The 17,865-nt window shown below is 37.6% G+C and overlaps 1 protein-coding gene across 2 annotated transcripts in view; it reads left to right on the top strand.

The window, feature by feature from the left end:
• Window positions 1–17,865, top strand: part of SYT2 (synaptotagmin 2) — a 135,926-nt gene that overhangs the window by 55,373 nt on the left and 62,688 nt on the right. For both annotated transcript variants that reach the window (XM_014053941.2, XM_014053943.2), the window contains exon 3: window positions 2,538–2,574. The gene's annotated coding sequence lies outside the window, so the exon portion shown is untranslated. The remainder of the gene's footprint in view (window positions 1–2,537; window positions 2,575–17,865) is intronic.

The raw sequence follows: 17,865 nt of genomic DNA, 5'->3' as shown, positions 1-17,865 counted from the left end.
ACCTACCTGGTTCTAATATAGTTTGAAACCCTGCAAGTAGCAAAATAATCGAAATTTGGAATGAATTACATTGTTTAAGATTTACAGATAATGGGAAGCTGTGTTAACGTAGTGGGTTTATTGACCCTTTTTGTTTCTTTCTTCTTTTTGTGTGTGAGTGTGGGTGTTTCTTTTTTGTTTTTTATTTTTTATTTTCTATTATTTTTCCTTTTTCTTTTTGGCTTTACTTTTATCTTATTTTTTTTAATTTTAAAGTTAGCTGGTCCATTTTCTTTTGTCTTACTCGGCTGCAGAGGTATTAGTGACTTTTCAAGTGGAAAGGTCCCTTGTTTATTTTTTTAATTCCCACTTTATAAGGTTATGAATTTTTGCAGATATCCAGACAAATGAACTCAACATGATTTATAGGCTGTGGTAGGAAGAGTAATAATGTATTTTCTTTCCTCTTAATATGGCACAGGGATGTGATTTGTGTGTGTTATTTCTGTTCTACCACAGGACTTGTGTTAGTTCAGGAGAAAGGCATGCTTTTGATTCTTTTATTCAAGGTTTCTAAGTTAGCTAAAGTGAAGATATTTTCAGATTACTTTTATGGGACTGGGGGAGTGAAAGCAGTGATGAAGTAGAAGTACCCTGTCCAATTCTATAGTTTTTGTTTGCTTCCAAGTTTATAGGACTAATTCATGTCTATCAACCAAAGTCACATGCAAAACACTTCACTCTCTTCTTTGCTGCATTAGATTATTAAAAAAAAACCTGACCCACATAGTTTCCTGCAGTTTTGGAATTAGTTTGCCTTTGAGTAACCTGGAAAAAATCTGTGTCAGCAGCTTTGCATCTTCTTTCAGCCCTGAAAAGACTCGTTGTGCATTTTCATTCATGCCTAATTAGGCTTCCTTTCAGTATTTTTTCCTCTCCTTTTTCTCTACCTGGAATAGCTGTGCTAAATGCCAGTAACAGAAATCTGGGCAAACTAGAAACAAGACAATTTTGATGGAGTGTGATTCAGGCACAGATACTTTGTGAATCTGTCAGATTCCACCTTCCCTTCCTCTTGCTTACCCTACTGTTTCCCTTCTCATCTCTTAGTTAGGGTGGAGTATTTATATTTTTATAATATTGTGTTTGTATTGTTTATAGATGTTGTAGAGTTTTAACCATCTTTTTAATATGTTACCCTGTGGTAAAATGGGAAGCCAATAAATTCAATAAATAAATAAAAGAAATGAGGGCTCATTTGTAAGCAGTGTTAGATTGAAATGTGTAATCATATTTATTCAAGCATGTCAGCATATGAATTAATTGCATATTGCTATATCAAATTAGTTCAAAATTATAGAATCTAAGATAGTAGAAGGTTGTTTCTCTGAATGATATACTGAACTGCATATTAGGTTGTGTTGAAGTACCAATTAATACTCCATTGGGTTTATGGCAGTTTTCACTTTAATGGCCTGCAATCTATGATATCACAGCCATTCATATAGCTAATATATGTAATAAAGACCCCCCAAAGAACTTACATTAATATCTTGTCTATGTGAATGGCAGGTGGATGAACATGATGCTAGCCTTTATATCTGGAGGGAGTTCACACTCAAGAACACAATATAGATGTAGAGGACATAAATTTTCAAGGAAGAAGGATTTTCAGCAATCGAGTAGAGTAGACTTCAGATTCTCATAACACTAAGCCTACAATTTTCTAAGATTAGTTGCGTATTCTTTACAGAAGACAGTAGCAAAATCATCATGTGCAACACAGAAAGAGCCAAGGGGAACAAAAAGAAAAAAAATAAATCTGTACAAGCAAGTACAAAACCATAAAAGATGGGTGGCTCGTTCTTAAGGATATTGCCAAAGGATTGGCTATGAGCCATTAGGAGTAGGGAAAGGCAGAAACAATTTGAAATCAATAAAATTAAGAATAATGGTGTATTGATTAAAGCCAGTCCACAAAATGCATAAAACACATTGAATCATCACAGATTTAATATATTGTTATTGCCATCCTATATTGTTAAAAAGCATTTATTGGTCATAATATAATTTTCTTGTTTGTCTGTAAACACCAATCTATACATGATTTCGTTATATGGTCTAAAGAAATTCCCTTCAAGTTCCTGCACTAAAATGACTATTTTATGAAAGGAACAAGTGCATCATAGATTTTGATTTATTCAAAACTAAAAAAGAATAATAATGGGTCTAGAGAGTATGCTATTTGCAGTTTTATAGCATAAAATTAGAAGCCTGCTCCTCGTAAATGTTTGCTTGAGAATAATCACAGAATTATTACATTTATTTTCAAAATAATTTTTGAATTGACATGTCACAATTAGATTAGAGGTCTAATTTGAATGTAAAAGTAAAAGGATGTTATAATGTGCACCATTATATAATAAACCAAAATTACTACTTCTCTGGAAATCATGTTTTTAAAGTTACTAATTTTTCCATGAATTCTTCTTACTTAATTCCATGCATCTGTTTTGACTATTTGGCAGCAATATATTTGTATGTATGCTTACTTACAGATCAAGTTGTGATCCAGATACTGACATTAGATTGCTGGTGAGTAGCCATTCTTAATAAAATCTGTGTTGTCTTGTTGTTAAATTGATTAAGCATTGTCAAATTGGAGTCAGCTCTTAGCAACCACATAAACAGATTTTCTCCATGGCAATTTGTCCCCAGTTTGGTCCTTCAGCTCTTCCAATGGTGCCTCTATCACAGCTGTAATGGAATCTGTCCATCTTGCAGCTGCTTGCCCTTTTTGTTTCTTCTACCTTCTCCAGCATTAGAGCCTCTTCCAGAGACCTAGATCTTCATATCCTCTAAAATAGGATAATTTGAACTTAGTCATTCGTGTCTTAAGTAGGAACCCTGGATTGATTTGTTCTATGATACATCTTATTATTTTCTTGGCTGTCCATAATATTGCCAAGAATCTTCTCCAATACCAACAGTCAAGCACATCAATACCCTTCCATGGTCATTTCCCATAACAGATGTTATTCTACCTATTCATTATTCCCGGTAACATAATCAAACCAATCCTGGGTGGAGATATTATTTCTGTGGAGTTATATTGAGATATCTCTGCTCTTTTACTAAAGGCTAATGTAAGGGAGACATTTCAATTATACCCAAAGTGAATTTTTTTTAATTAAAATGCCATACATTACTGATTTTTTAAAAATGCCATCCAACCAAAACCTCCAGATAGCCCACTCCACATATTCTAACATTTCTTGAATTCTACTAAACAGAAATGCTCCATTTAAAAGAAGCTTGGGCCAACAAATGATTGTACCAAACCCATATCAACATGCAACCTCAGTTAAGAATGTATTTGGCAGTATATTGTAAGCTATATAATACTTTTTTAAAAGAATCAAATGAATACTGGAGCTGGGGGGCAAAAACTTTGTTGAGCAAAAAATATTTAAACCTAATGTGTGGCCATCTAAAAGAAACTGCCTTCAATCACAGAGGTCTTTCCAGCATATAAAGAAGCGGACTTTAGATTAGTGAAAATTTCAGACTCAGATTCCTACTTTGACCAAGATTATAACATAGCACAGGGGCCACAGCAGATAGAGAAAAGCATGAAGTCTTTTAGCTTCCTGCATATCAATGGAATCTATATCAATCTTGTGGGATAAGGCTTCTCAAGGTACTCTACACTTATTTTTTGTATTGTTTGTCATCCTTTCCTGAAATGTGTATGAAGAGATTCACAAGGCTACTTCCAAGCAATGTTTCTTTCTTCAAACGGCTTTTTATTTTATTTTAATGCAATTGTCCAAAACAACCCTAAACAGGAGAATCTCTCAGTATCATCAAGTTAATTGGAATTCCAACCAAGATGGCCCTCCCACTCAAACTAGAGTGCCTTTGGATTCCTTTCATCATCAGCTACTGCATCACTAAGTACTGAGTAGAGCAGCCATGTCATGGGAATGCAGTCTAGTTACCTTGGATTATTGTAATTTATTTGCCTGTATATTGTAATTGGATGGCAGAATTGCTCTCCATGGTACTGAATTATGAAACTCAGATAGATGGATACTTGTTACCACCATCCTGTGTTCTGTACCTGCTTACTGCAGACTTGCTTTTATGGAGTTACCTTCCTTTATCACTTCCTTTACCATTCACTGACTTGAATGATTGAAGCTTTGAAGAAACAAGATGTAAACTGTTCTTCTAATATGCCTTTCAGTTTTTCTTGACTCCTGGCAACTGCTGGACATGTCAATATTTTTGGGGGCGGAGGGAGGGTTGTTGACATTTTTGCTATTGCCTTCTTCCTGGGGTTACTGAGTCAACATTAACAAGCTGGCTTTGTGCTTAAGGGAGAATTAGAACTGCTAGTTGGCTTCTAACCAGATACCTTTAACTAAACTGGCTCTCATGTAGAATATACTCTGTGTATTATCTCTATCTCTATCTCTATCTCTATCTCTATCTCTATCTCTATCTCTATCTCTATCTCTATCTCTATCTCTATCTCTATCTCTATCTCTATCTCTATCTCTATATCTATCTATCTATCTATCTATCTATCTATCTATCTATCTATCTATCTATCTATCTATATATATATATATATATATATATATATATATATATATATAATAGCAATAGCAGTTAGACTTATATACCGCTTCATAGGGCTTTCAGCCCTCTCTAAGTGGTTTACAGAGTCAGCATATCGCCCCCACAATCTGGGTCCTCATTTTACCCACCTCGGAAGGATGGAAGGCTGAGTAACCCTGAGCCAGTGAGATTTGAACCGCCGAACTGCAGATAGCAGTCAGCTGAAATGGCCTGCAGTACTGCACTCTAACCACTGCGCCACCTCGGCTCTTGGGTATTATATATATATATAATACACAGAGTATATATATGAAAATGTATGTATATGTAACCTGTTCAGTCATGATAAGATTCTAAGGCTAGACAACCAGCATATCAATGGGGATAAATCCACAGATATATTGCACAACCTTTCCTGTTCCCCAATCAATAGCATACAGAACAAACAGAAAATGAAAATTATCTGTGGTGACTTGAGGTTGAAGGCACTGCCTTTTAGAGGTGGGTTGCTCCTGGTTTGGCCCAGTTTGGCCGAACCAGTAGTGACAGTGGCAAGAGGTTCTGCCCACCTGCCCAGATGCTTCTACACATGAGCAGAAACATTGCGCGTGTGCACAAGCACAAGCAAATTGGTAATAAACTGGTTAGCAACCTACCACTGCTGCTTTTGTATCCCTTTCCACGCATCCTTCATATGGCCAAGAGGTTGAGAGAGCAGAAGAGGAATAGCAAGGATAATGTAGGTGGAGTAGCTCCATTTTGTAGCAACTTTTAGACTTGTTTCTTTGAGCAGACAGAGAAAGTAAAGATGACTTTAAAATAACCTTTTATTCTGGGTCTGGACAAATCAAGAGTCAAATTCCAGATCAATTAATTGCAAAAAACATTAATCATAATTTGAGTAAGAACTTGCTTCATATGGCAGCCTGCTTCTAAAAACAAGACAGCTTAATAGCTAATGGCCATATAGAATAATATCCAATAGCTTTCCAAAGCTAATTAATGAGGAAGTGAAATTATTGTCTACTAAATAATTACAATTTATAAAGTCCGGTTTCTTATCCAGAGATGTTATAAAATGTTAAGCCCCATCACTTCTACCTACAATGGCCAATTTAAGGAATTCTCACCTAACAATAGTTGGGAGTCAATTCATTGACAGTTCCTGTCCTAATCCCACCTAAAGCCTAGTTGACACATCACATGAACCTATGGATTATGAAATAAATGTCAGTTTTAGGGAGTTCACATAAAACACTGTGTCATAAATGATTGTTTATAAACCATAACAACATGAAACCTGATCTATATAATTTATTCCTTTGAAATATGTGTATTGTGCTGACCATTAAAAAACCATTGAATTTACTGGAAGAAAAGCTTGTGCATTGTTCTCCCCAATGAGATGCTGTAATCAAGGTGAGATATATAACATTACTATTTTTGAGATAAAGGAATAAAAGGGAATCTTTTAGACCTTATTTTCTTCATGTATCATTTGGCATCACTTATTTGCAAATTAATTAGGAAACAATGCATTTGAAGTGGAGGGTTTTTTACAATGACTTTAAGCATTCTTTCACAACCTCCAGATATGTTGGCACCAACTATCAGAATGCCCAGAAAACATGACCAAAGACTGTGCTAAATGGAAATTTTGGAAGAGACAATAATCTGGAAGGCATCCATAACAAATCCATAATAATGTCTAGAGGGATACATTTTCTTATCACATGGACAGAGACTGCAGTGTACCCTCCCATCCCAAGATAATGCGCATAAATGCACTTTAGAGCCATTTCTTGTTGACATTCTAGATGTGGTTTGTATGATAATTTAACCAAGTGCAGCATTGCTTGGCAAACACTACTGCCTGTGACAGATGGCAGTAATTCCAGTAAATCATAAATAGCAATAATTAGGACTATTAATAAACCCCTATGTCATGGGATTCTGTCGGGAATGTCAGCAAAGCAGTATGACCTTTGTGAATACAAAATAAGTCTTGAAAAAGGAAAAGTTACTCATGCACCAAAACAATTTTTTGGGGGTTACATATTTATGTATATTTACCCAGTGGTAGATCTTGAAACAGTAATTGTACTATGAAATAATTACGTTTTATCTATCATCAGTTGAAAAGAACCATCAAAGCTTGGTTGTATGCACCATTTCACTTATTTCTGAATTATATTATTTTTTCTTTCTGCTTTCTCCTCTGCCCCAAACACATATGCTGTCTCTGATTCTATTATGGATCTCTGAAAACATGTGAATTGTAGTTACACAGTTGCCCTCTTAGTATGATTTAATTAGGGTGGTTTTTTTTTAAGGCATTCATTTGCTAAACTAATGTATATCTTCTTTTTTCTATTCTGTTGCTAACCACTTAAGCCACTTCATTTTAAATGGATATTAACAGAAACAGATACTGAAAAAAAATGACTTTCTTAATTCATGAATAGAGTCACCTTCAGTTTGTGGCAATATTGGCTGTGAGAGTATTGTGTAATATTCCAATACTTTCCAACACTTCAGACTTCTTAGTTGTTTTGTTTAGGACAAAGTAACATACCATTTTAAATTGCTAGAACAACTCTGCCAATGCCATGAAGCACATTGCAGTGGTGGGATAGACCAGTACGCCCCGGTATGGGCATACTGGTACCTGCAGGGAGCACCAGGTACTGTTCCAGTAAGATGCTCGAGCGGGCCCACCGATCCGCCCACTCTCCTTACCTCTATTTGAGCTGACTGGGGCATTTGTACATGGAGTGTATGGCACCTGTGTGATGCTCCGCCAAGCAGCTGGAGCGTTGTGGGCAATGGGTATGCATGTGCATGCTGCACACGCATGCACATGGTGTACACCTGGTCCCGTTGCAGCGTACCAGTTGCAATGGGAGCCGGAACCCACACTGGCACATTGTGACTATCAGTGAAGAAGGGGATGCACCAAAGGATTATTTAGCCAATACTTTCTTAAAATTAATAAATGTAATACATAAATCAACTTGTAACAATCCTATCAAATTCTCAAATAAGAGTTTACAGTGGTCAATGTACTCACCACCACCACCACCATCATATTTCAGATCCTTGGAAAGGATTTAATAGGTGGAGAAAATGCCAAATCCAGTTTAAGCATCTGGCTGGCTGTGTGACCAACCATAATACAGTTTAAATCTAATTTATCAACTGTGGCAATCTCTCAGGATGTTGGAACTGCAGTTGTCAACACATTTTTCTTAAGACAAATATGGAATTCTGGGAGTTGTATATCCATCATGTCTAAAGGTTGTCCCATTGTGCAAAATATGTATAATATGCATATTTCTGATCATCATAGCACAATGTTTCCTTATAGATAAGATTAATCACAAACACGTTAGCTGGCCCACATATCGATTACGGCTACAAAGAAGAAGATGTGGATTTACACTATATTGCCAAAAGTATTTGCTTACCCATCCAAATAATCAGAATCAGGTGTTCCAATCACTTCCATAGCCACAGATGTATAAAATCAAGTACCTAGGCATGCAGACTGTTTTTACAAACATTTGTGAAAGAATGGGTCGCTCTCAGGAGCTCAGTGAATTCCAGCATGGAACTGTAATAGGATGCCACCTGTGCAACAAATCCAGTCGTGAAATTTCCTCACTCCTAAATATTCCACAGTCAACTGTCAGCTGTATTATAAGAAAGTGGAAGTGTTTGGGAATGACAGCAACTCAGTCATGAAGGTGTAGGCCACATAAACTCGTTCAACATCAGTGTGTGACCTCACAAATGCGCTTCTGGAAGAATGGTCAAAAATTCCCATAAACACACTCCTGAACCTTGTGGACAGCCTTCCCAGAAGAGTTGAAGCTGTTACAGCTGCAAAAGTTGCAAAGGGTCATATTGAACCCTATGGATTAGGAATAGGAGGTCACTTACAGTAATTTCATATGCAAGTAAAGGCAGGTGAGTGAATACTTTTGGCGATATAGTGTATTTTCCAGAGTGCCTGAGGGTAGAACAAGCCCAAAGTCTAAGCATTATAGAGACAGATTCAAGTTTGAAATAAGGAGGAATTACTTGATCATGAAAGCTGTTAAACAGTGGAATAAATTGCCATCTGGAGTTGTGAATGCTTCACTGCGAAAGTGTTTAAACAAAAACTTGGGCAAAAACTTGTCCAGGATGATCTGAGGATTCCTGCCCTGGGCAAGTAGTGGATTAGAAGATCACCAAGGTGCCTTCCATCCCTAAAATTCAAGGGAACAATAATCCAGTAATCACTCTGGAATTGGTGTGGGAAGGTTGGGGGATAGAATGAATACAAATTGTTTGCTTTAGGAAAAAAAAAGAATCATGATCCACTTGTGCAACTTCCAGTCAAACATTGTCTCTGAGAAGTTATTAATAGCAATTCAGATACTCCATTATTAGAATAAAAAGAATAAAAGATAGTGCCACTGATTTCTAATTAGGAAGTTGACCATGTAATTGATCCAGGCTGGACAGGTCCACAATGTCCTCATCTCTAAACAATCATCTCTGGACAATTCTGAATGATTCTGTTATACAGTTCATTGCATATTCCCTTTCCTCTTCTTACAACTCTATTGGTATTCATCAGTCATCTTCTTTGGAAAAATCAATGATCACATAGCAGCTGGTTTCTAGTGAATACCATGAGGTGTATCACATAGCACAACTCAGATGGAGTGGGAGATATCATGGAGATTGGATTTGCTGCTGTAACTAAGTGTAAACATTATACTCCAAGAAGTACTTAGTTCAAATCTCATTTCAGGCTAAATCCAAACCTTTGGCAGTGTTCACTGCATTAAGTTGACAACAACAACAATAGCAAATGATAGCCTTATTTATCAAGCTGTGAAGATTGAAAATGTGTTTGAATACACTTGTTCAACAGATCATTATTAATATAATAGGAGTGGCAATATTTATTTGAGTTTAAAAACAACAGCAACTCATGTGCGGCCACTGCATTAATTTCGGTTAGGTTCAGGTCACGACCAAATCACGTTGTAACCAAAGTTATAGAACAAATTATGGTTGTGACCATAGGTTCTACTGTCTAGTGCATTCTCAGGAAAGAAACCCTCAGTGAACCTGTTAATTTCTCGTCACATTCCTGCAAAATCAGATTGGGAAAAACTTGTGATATTCTCAATTTGTAGAATAACTTGTAATAACTTGCTCAAGGTCATTCAGCAAATGAATTAAAAAAATATTTTCTAAAATGTATGTATGATTGTATTTAAAATGCATACACCATCTCTTTCAAATGAATAAAATAAAAGTAACATATTCCAGGGGAAAATGGATAAAGAAAATACAGCATAAATCTGATTTCTGATACTGACACTGGAGGCCATAGTGGAAAACTTCTCAGATACTTAAAAGCCGAAGGCTTGGCAACACCTGGAAAAAACAGCCAATTGACGACCATCAACAGACTAATTAACCAATAGGAAGGCATCACCTAAATATGACTCATAGCATAGCCCAAAGTTCATATTCCAGTAGAGAAAAATTCCCTGAAGATGGGCTTCAGCACAAGTCCAAAAGCTTGGAAGAGTAAACCTCTGGTCCTGGTGATTGACCCAAATTGGATCTTGCAATAGTGGAAAGTTTTCAAAGGCTAGAGTATCAATTATTTGTAAATATGGGAGACTGGTTGTGATTAGCAGATTTGCATAAAAAAATCATCCCAAACTAAACCTGGAATAGTAATATTGAATTGGAATTTGCATTTCTTTAACAAACCAGGCACTGTATTCCAGAAGAAAATTGAATTTGTTTCTTTTACTTAAATTTAGTTCTGGCTATTTTAGCTGTATAGGAAGATTTTAAGAGAGGCTATCAGTTTGAGGTGATCACTTAATTTTTAACATTTTAGTGGTTTGTTTGGGTATTTTTTTTGTTATGGTTGCCCCTGGCCCTATCAGTTATTTTCTGTTATGTAAACAATAAGAATAAAACCAATCTGAATTTATTTGCTGTCAGTTTCTAGTGGAAAGTTTACTTATTAATTTTTTTTCTCTGGGTTTTGTGTACAGTGTAGAGATCAGTATATAGGGTCAGGATTTTATCTGGACCTTGAAAAAGGAGGAAATAGAGTTCAACTCTGGGCCTGTTCTGAATTCAGAAAGGTAGAAATATTGTCTTAGTATCAACCCTTGGTGCAATTAAGCTTTTTATTCTGCCTCATCTCAAAATTAGCTTGTTGTTTCTCGGCAGGGCATAGATAATCTATTATCAGATTTGCCTTGGAAATGGACTGTGATCAGTTTTGTGATCACGATCTTCCTTCACATGGGCTTTAATGTCTGAAAACAACAGAGTCTTGTTTCATGCAACACATACCGTATTTTTCAGACTGTAAGACAAATCTAGCTTTTGGGGAGGAAAACAAGAAAAAAAAATCTGCCTCTGCCTTCCAGCAATTTGCCTCCTTGCAACAAACAGCAAACAGCCTGGTCAGCTTCAGCACTGCCTGATTTGGCATGAGCAGCTGATTGGCAGATGGATCTGCCTCCCATAATATCACCAATCAGCTGTTCCAGGCTGCAGGGATTGCCGCAGTGGTGGGTTTCTCGCCCCGTTCCAACCGGTTCGGTTGGAACGAGGCCGGCGGCGTCCTCACGCACGCACGCGGCGTCCTCGCGCACGCACGCGGCGTCCTCGCGCACGCATGCGGCGTCCTCGCGCACGCACGCGACGTCCTCGCGCATGCACGCAGCATCCTCGTGCACGCACGCGGCGTCCTCGCGCACGCGCGCGGCACGCGCGCGTACTAGCGTCTGCGCGATGCTCCAGCTGCTCCTGGAGGATCGCGCAGGTGCTGTATGCGTTCTGCGCATGCGTGGAAGCGCAGAATTCGTAAAAACCGGGTAAGGAGCGGGCGCGTGTGTGCGGGGGGGGGGGGCTTCGCCGTTCCCGGAAGTTACTTACTTCTGGGTTCGGCGACCAACCGGATCGCAGGGACCGGTGCGAACCGGTTGAAACCCACCCCTGGATTGCCGCCACCCATCAGCGCTGTCACTTCCCATCTGTCGCTGCCTCCGTGCACCCATTTTCAGCCTCTGCATACCCCATTTTTGGCCTTTAAATGTCCTCTTTTTGGACTCTCCACTTGCCCCATTTTCAGTCTCCACACGTCCCATTTTTGCCCGTTCCATCCTGCTGCTGCTGCTGCTGTCTATCCCTGCCGCCTGGAATGGGCTGAAAACAGAATGCATGGAGGCCAAAAATGGGGCATGTGGAGGCCAAAAACAGGGCAGCTGGCCAAAAATCGGGTGCGCAGAGGCAGCGATAGGTGGTGGTGGCGATAAGCGATGGCAGCGGAGATGGGCGACAGCGGCAATACCCACCAGCCTAGAACAGCTAATCAGTGGTATTCTGGGAGGTAGATCCAACCTCCAATCAGCTGCTCATGCTAAATCAGGATGTGCTGAAGCTGACCAGGTTGTTTGTTGCAAGGAGGCAAATTGCTGGGAGTCAGAGGCTGAAAGGTGGGGCTCAGTGGGTGGGTGGCGCTTCGGCAACAATTGCTGTATAAGACGCACAGACATTTCCACACACTTTTTTGGAGGGAGTGCATCTTATCTTCCAAAAAATATGGTATATAATCTGAAACACTGCTAATTTCGTGAATGGTAGGTAGAAGGAAATATAAAACGAGGTTCTTTACCTCCTTAAATGTGGAGTTATATTTATAGTTCAAGGAGACTTTTGGAGTATCTAGAGAGCCAAGGTGGTCATAAAATAATCTTCAGTCAGAATATCCAGATGTATAAAATCACGTAAGGAGGCCAACTGTTACTCTGTTCTTCCAACCAACAATTTTTCAAGTCAGTAATTGATAGAACCTTTGCATTTAATATTAATGATGATGATTGGGGTCATTCAACAGGAGTGATGTTATCCAAAATTCCTTCAGTGTTAGAAAAAATACACTGGTTTGACATTTGTCTACCATCACTATTGCCTTGGCTATTGTATAAGCTTCATTAGTTTTGAAGTAAGCAGCAATTTGGGTGGAGCACTTTTCAGGTTCGCCACTCAGAATAAAAGATAGTATACCTCTAGCTAATAATGATTTTCTTTTCTCAGGTTCTCTCCTTAGCACATTTTGCATTTCTTTGTGAACTGTAACCCAGGTGATGATTTGGGGCTTGTGTCTATTTCTAGAGGTGTTGAATTATGGGTGACCATGGATGAAGTAGAACTCTGTGCTACTCCTTCCACGGTTAGTAACTCTCCAAAATTTAGGCATCTTACTTCCTCTGCTGATCTCTATTTTATTTCCATTACTTAAATTTTTTTTTTACTTAAAAATTTTTTGTATAGTGTAACATTTATTTTGCATTATTTATTTATTTGTAGTGTAACACCATGTCAGGGACTCAGGGACTCAGGGACTCAGGGACTCAGGGGCTCAGAGGCTCAGGGGCTCAGAGGCTAAGATGCTGAGCTTATCAATCAGAAAGGTCGGCAGTTCGAATCCCTAGCACCGTGTAATGGAGTGAGCTCCTGTTACTTGTCCCAGCTTCTGCCAACCTAGCAGTTCAAAAGCACATAAAAATGCAAGTAGAAAAATAGGAACCACCTTTGGTGGGAAGGCAACAGCATTCCGTGCTCCTTTGGCATTTAGTCATGCCGACCACATGACCATGGAGACATGGCTCTTCGGATAATGCTGGTCCTTTGGCTTTGAAAAAGAGATGAGCACCATCTCCTAGAGTCAGGAACGACTAGCACATATGTGCGAGTGGAACTTTTACCTTTACTTGAACATTTTATCCAGGAACATATGATCGAAACTACACCCAATAACTCTTTGGTTTTCTTTCCCATGTCTATATTCCATGTTGAAGTACAGAATGAACCAGAGATTGTTTCTCAAAGTAGGCAGTATTTTCTTGGACAATGGAGGTGATCAGCTCTATTAGAGGTTAATAGCTTTACATGTTGTTGCTAATAATTCCCTAAGATTGTCTAGCCCTTTTCTAATATACACTTGTCCAGTATCTGGCGAAGTCCTGAAAGAGTTAATCAAGTTTGTCTTTAACAGTTCTTCAGAAAATTGATTTGCTGTGGGAGGTACAGATTATTTATTGAAGCTGTCTCTTCTCAAGGACGATGGTGGTAGAACGTCCTTGGAATTACCTACTTTTATGTTGCTACAATTAAGCTTTAAAGTAAAAGAAATGCCAAGATGACTTATTAATGGACTAACTCCCTCTGTGTGAAATAGATGCAATGTGAACATATCAAACTTGCTTAAAAAAGACTTCATTCTGAACAACAGGATAGCAATAGTGGGATGTTTAAATGATAGAAGGATTCATTTAGTCTCTCTCCTGGATGGCAATCATTCAATATTCTACAAACCAATAAGCCACCTTTCAGTGTAGACTAAAGGTTGAGGAAATGGCTACACTTCTGGATCCCTATTTTTCCTCTCTTTACTCTCTTATTTTGGATGTGTACAGTATTTAGATTTGGCTGTAAGTAACAGTTACAATTTGCTCGCCTTTCATCTAATTTTTCAGGGGAGAGTGGGACTTGCTTCCCATGCTCCTCTGGATGTAGGCTTAGATCTCTTAGTTTATTCCTCACTCTCTTTTAGGTTCCAAATTAGGACTCATCTTTCTACCACTATAATCTGCTTTTAAGTCTCAGTTGACTCTACATGCGCTTGTTTTAATTGATTCAGCAGCAGTATTTGGATGATTAGTTAAGCTGAATAAGTCTGTGGGCCGAAGCTCAAAAATTGACAATATTGTTTGGCTTATCAGTAGGCACTGTCTGATTATAAAGTCAGTAATATTTCTTTTTTAAAAAAAATTCTCATCCCCTTGTTGCATAAGCATTGCAGCAGCTGTTCAAATGGCTGCAATTTGAGAAGGGGAAGCTCCGTCGGGCATCGGGCAGAGAGATCTAAAAATTTGTATCTTCACTTATAGATCCCAATTCTAGGGAATTGTATCTATTTTAGAGGTTATAAGGAAAAATAAGAGAGGGTTGATTATTTATGACAAGTAGATATTTATTTTTAGGTCCCTATCAATTTTGAGCTGTTTAATAGGCTTGAGTGAAGTCTGAGAAACAGGATATGAACCTTGCCTAGTATTCCTTTTTCCCATGGCAGAAATAATAAAAATATCAGTCTACAGTAAAAATAGTAAAAGTACAGGTCTTCAGCAGAAGATTAAAATGAATAAAAATAAAATAAAATGGAATTTAAAATTAAGAAGTAGCTTTATAGGGAGTTCTTAACAATAACTGTTACATCTGTACTATATTTTTGGGCTCCCTGCTTAACTACTAATTTGAAAAAGGCTCCCATTTTCTTATTATGCTACTTCAGGAAGCTAGAAATGACATTGGTGGAGTTAATCAAATTGGGTAGCATGAGCAATGAAGTAATTACTGGGTAATTCTAATGCCTGCTTTATCCGAAATGCAGGTAGTCCTTAGGTTATATCCACTTGTTCAGCAACCTTCAAAGTTATGATATCACTGAAAAAATAGACTTATAAAAGATGCAAGAGATTTTTGTATTTCAGAAATTACTGAGGAAGTAACTTCAAATCCACTCCACATGAATTACAAAAATGTATTGCTGAAATTTTCTTCTTGTTAAATATGTGGTAGATTCAAACAAAAGTTAATATGTGGCAACAAATCTGTGCCTTAGAGATGAAAGACCTTGGCTACAATCAATTAAGTTATCTGATCTTATTGAATCAATGGCAATTTAGAATGGCCTTTCCTGCTGCAACTCTACAAGTCAAATAAGGTTGTTTGATAGCCTGTTCAACCTCCCTATTGGGTTGGCTATATTTCTCCTTGTCAATTAGCTTCAGAAATCCATTAAAATAAATTTCTCTGCATGTGAAGGATAGGAATGCACTGTTACATTTTCAAAAGGCAGTCATGTCTCCCAGATACAGATTCTGGGATATTTCAGCCTACCTACTCATATAGCTTCCATTAACTAGTCAGTTTAGTTGTGTATTAGCAATCTAATCACCCAGAGGACAATTTGAAAGAAATGAGTCAGCATGTCCTGCTGGGGAGCTGCATGATAATTATAGTCTCTCATCTAAGAATGATGTATTTCAAGCTACCATTTATATACACTTATCCCTTTGCTTTGGGATTCAAAATTGCAGAAAATGACTATGGTACTGTATTCCGATGGATTGCATCATTCTCCAATGATTTATCTGAACAACAGTGCTGGACTTCAGAAATAAAGAAATGATACTTGTTTATTCCTCATTCCTATGGGGAATTCTGGATTCAGCCAACTTTCCGGTCCAATTTGAATGTCAGGACTTAAGACAGTCTTTTTCCTTTTTTCTCCCCTCCTTATACCTGTTTCTTTTGTAACATTTTCCTAATGAAGAGAAATATTTGCTACCTTTGAACAGCTACAATCAAAATACTGTTTTAAAGAGATTTGTAATAATTTAGGCATTTAATTTTAGGCTTGCAATTTTGTGTTTTATTTTGATGAACTGTTGTTTCAATTACAGAAATTTTGTTTACTTTCAGTCTCTAAAAGTTTCTAATCTATTTAGGGCTTGAATAGGGCTTGAGTTTTCAGAATATTCTTCAATATTCTTCCAAAATTGACAGGAATTATCGCTGCTTTGTCCTTTAGTAATAATTCTTGGCTACAATCACAAAGAATCAGCAAACTCAAGGGAAAAATATTCTAGGTTAACTCAGAAGAGATCCATTAAGTTTGACTGAATGCACTGTCAAGGGCATGTGTAAAACCTCAGAACATAAGATTGCCAAAGTACTTAAAAAGAAAGAAATAGTATTTAACTCCCATGTATATATACTAAAAATCATGGAAAACATATTTATTTTGTTTAGCAACTTATTTCCACACTTTGGGGTATAGATGTGTGCAGAAGAGCCATTCTGTTGAAACTAATGTGGAATTGCATCCCAACATCCAAATTCCTTTTCTACATTTATTCAACACTTAAATTCAATAGAGCCAGTTTTGTTTAGTAGTTAAGATTAAGAACCAGATTATAAACCAGGAGACTGTGAGTTCTAGTCCCACTTTAGGCATGAAAGTTGCCTGGGAGGCCAGTAACTTTCTCTCAATCTAGCCCACCTCACCAGGCTGCTGTTGTGGGAAAATAACAGAGGAAGGAGTATTGGGTACATTCCCAGCCTTGAATTATTTATAAAAATAAAGGGATTACAGATAGTCCTCAGTTTACAACAATTCGTTTAGTAACCATTCAAAGTTACAACAGCACTGAAAAAAGTGACTCATGACTGCTTTTCCTACTTACAACCATTGCAGCATCCCCATGGTCGCATGATCAAAATTCAGATACTTGGCAACTGACTCACATTTATGACGTTTGCAGTGTCATATTTTGTGTCCTTCTGACAAGCAAAGTCAATGGAAAAACCAGATTCACTTAACAATCATGTTACTATCTTAACAACTGCAGTGATTCACTTAACAATTGTGGCAAGAAAGGGGGAAAAATTCATGTAACAACTTTCTTGCTTAGCAGCATAAATTTTGGGCTCACTTGTGCTCCATAAGTCGAGGACTACCTGTATATAAATACAGTTTTTTTAAAATACAGGCAATAACAATGGAATCTATTTCGAGCAGAAGTCTGCATTGTACTTTATATGTAAATAATTTCATTTCATTTTTTTCCCCTGATAGCCTGTTGATTTTATACACATTATCCCTGAGGCAACAACGTGCCAGTTTAAGTACTTGATATTGACAAGCAAGGCCACAAATCTATTGGAATCTGGTTGCAATTTACAAAGCAAAAAATTAAAATGGCATGAACTGAGTTTATGTTTAGTCAGATATGGACAGTATCTGGCCTTCCAAATATTCTGAACTCTCACTTCAATCAATTCTGGCTACAGTAGTTTGGCCAAGAATGATAGGAGCTGCAATCTATCTTCCTCATCACTCTCACTTGATTGTGATTTAAACTAATGGGGACACTTAAAGCTGCAATTGACATCTGAACTGCCAAAAAGCCCATTTCTAGCATAGTGCTTGTGATGTGATATGTAAAAACAGCTAAGACTGAACAACACATTTATTCCCCATCCCAAGTTAAACGATACTCAATCTGCAGTGGCATAATTGAATAATTGCATTTCTAATAGTAACTGCATTACTAATAAATCCTACAGTCAGACAGACTCTTAATCTCAGATATT

The sequence above is a fragment of the Thamnophis sirtalis genome, unplaced genomic scaffold (genome assembly GCF_051295495.1).
Source record: "Thamnophis sirtalis isolate CommonGarterSnake01/CBP01778 unplaced genomic scaffold, rThaSir2_p1.2 scaffold_7, whole genome shotgun sequence".
Classification (NCBI taxonomy): domain Eukaryota; kingdom Metazoa; phylum Chordata; class Lepidosauria; order Squamata; family Natricidae; genus Thamnophis; species Thamnophis sirtalis.
Note: the sequence above shows the minus strand (reverse complement) of the source record. Positions and strands in the feature narration are given on the sequence as shown.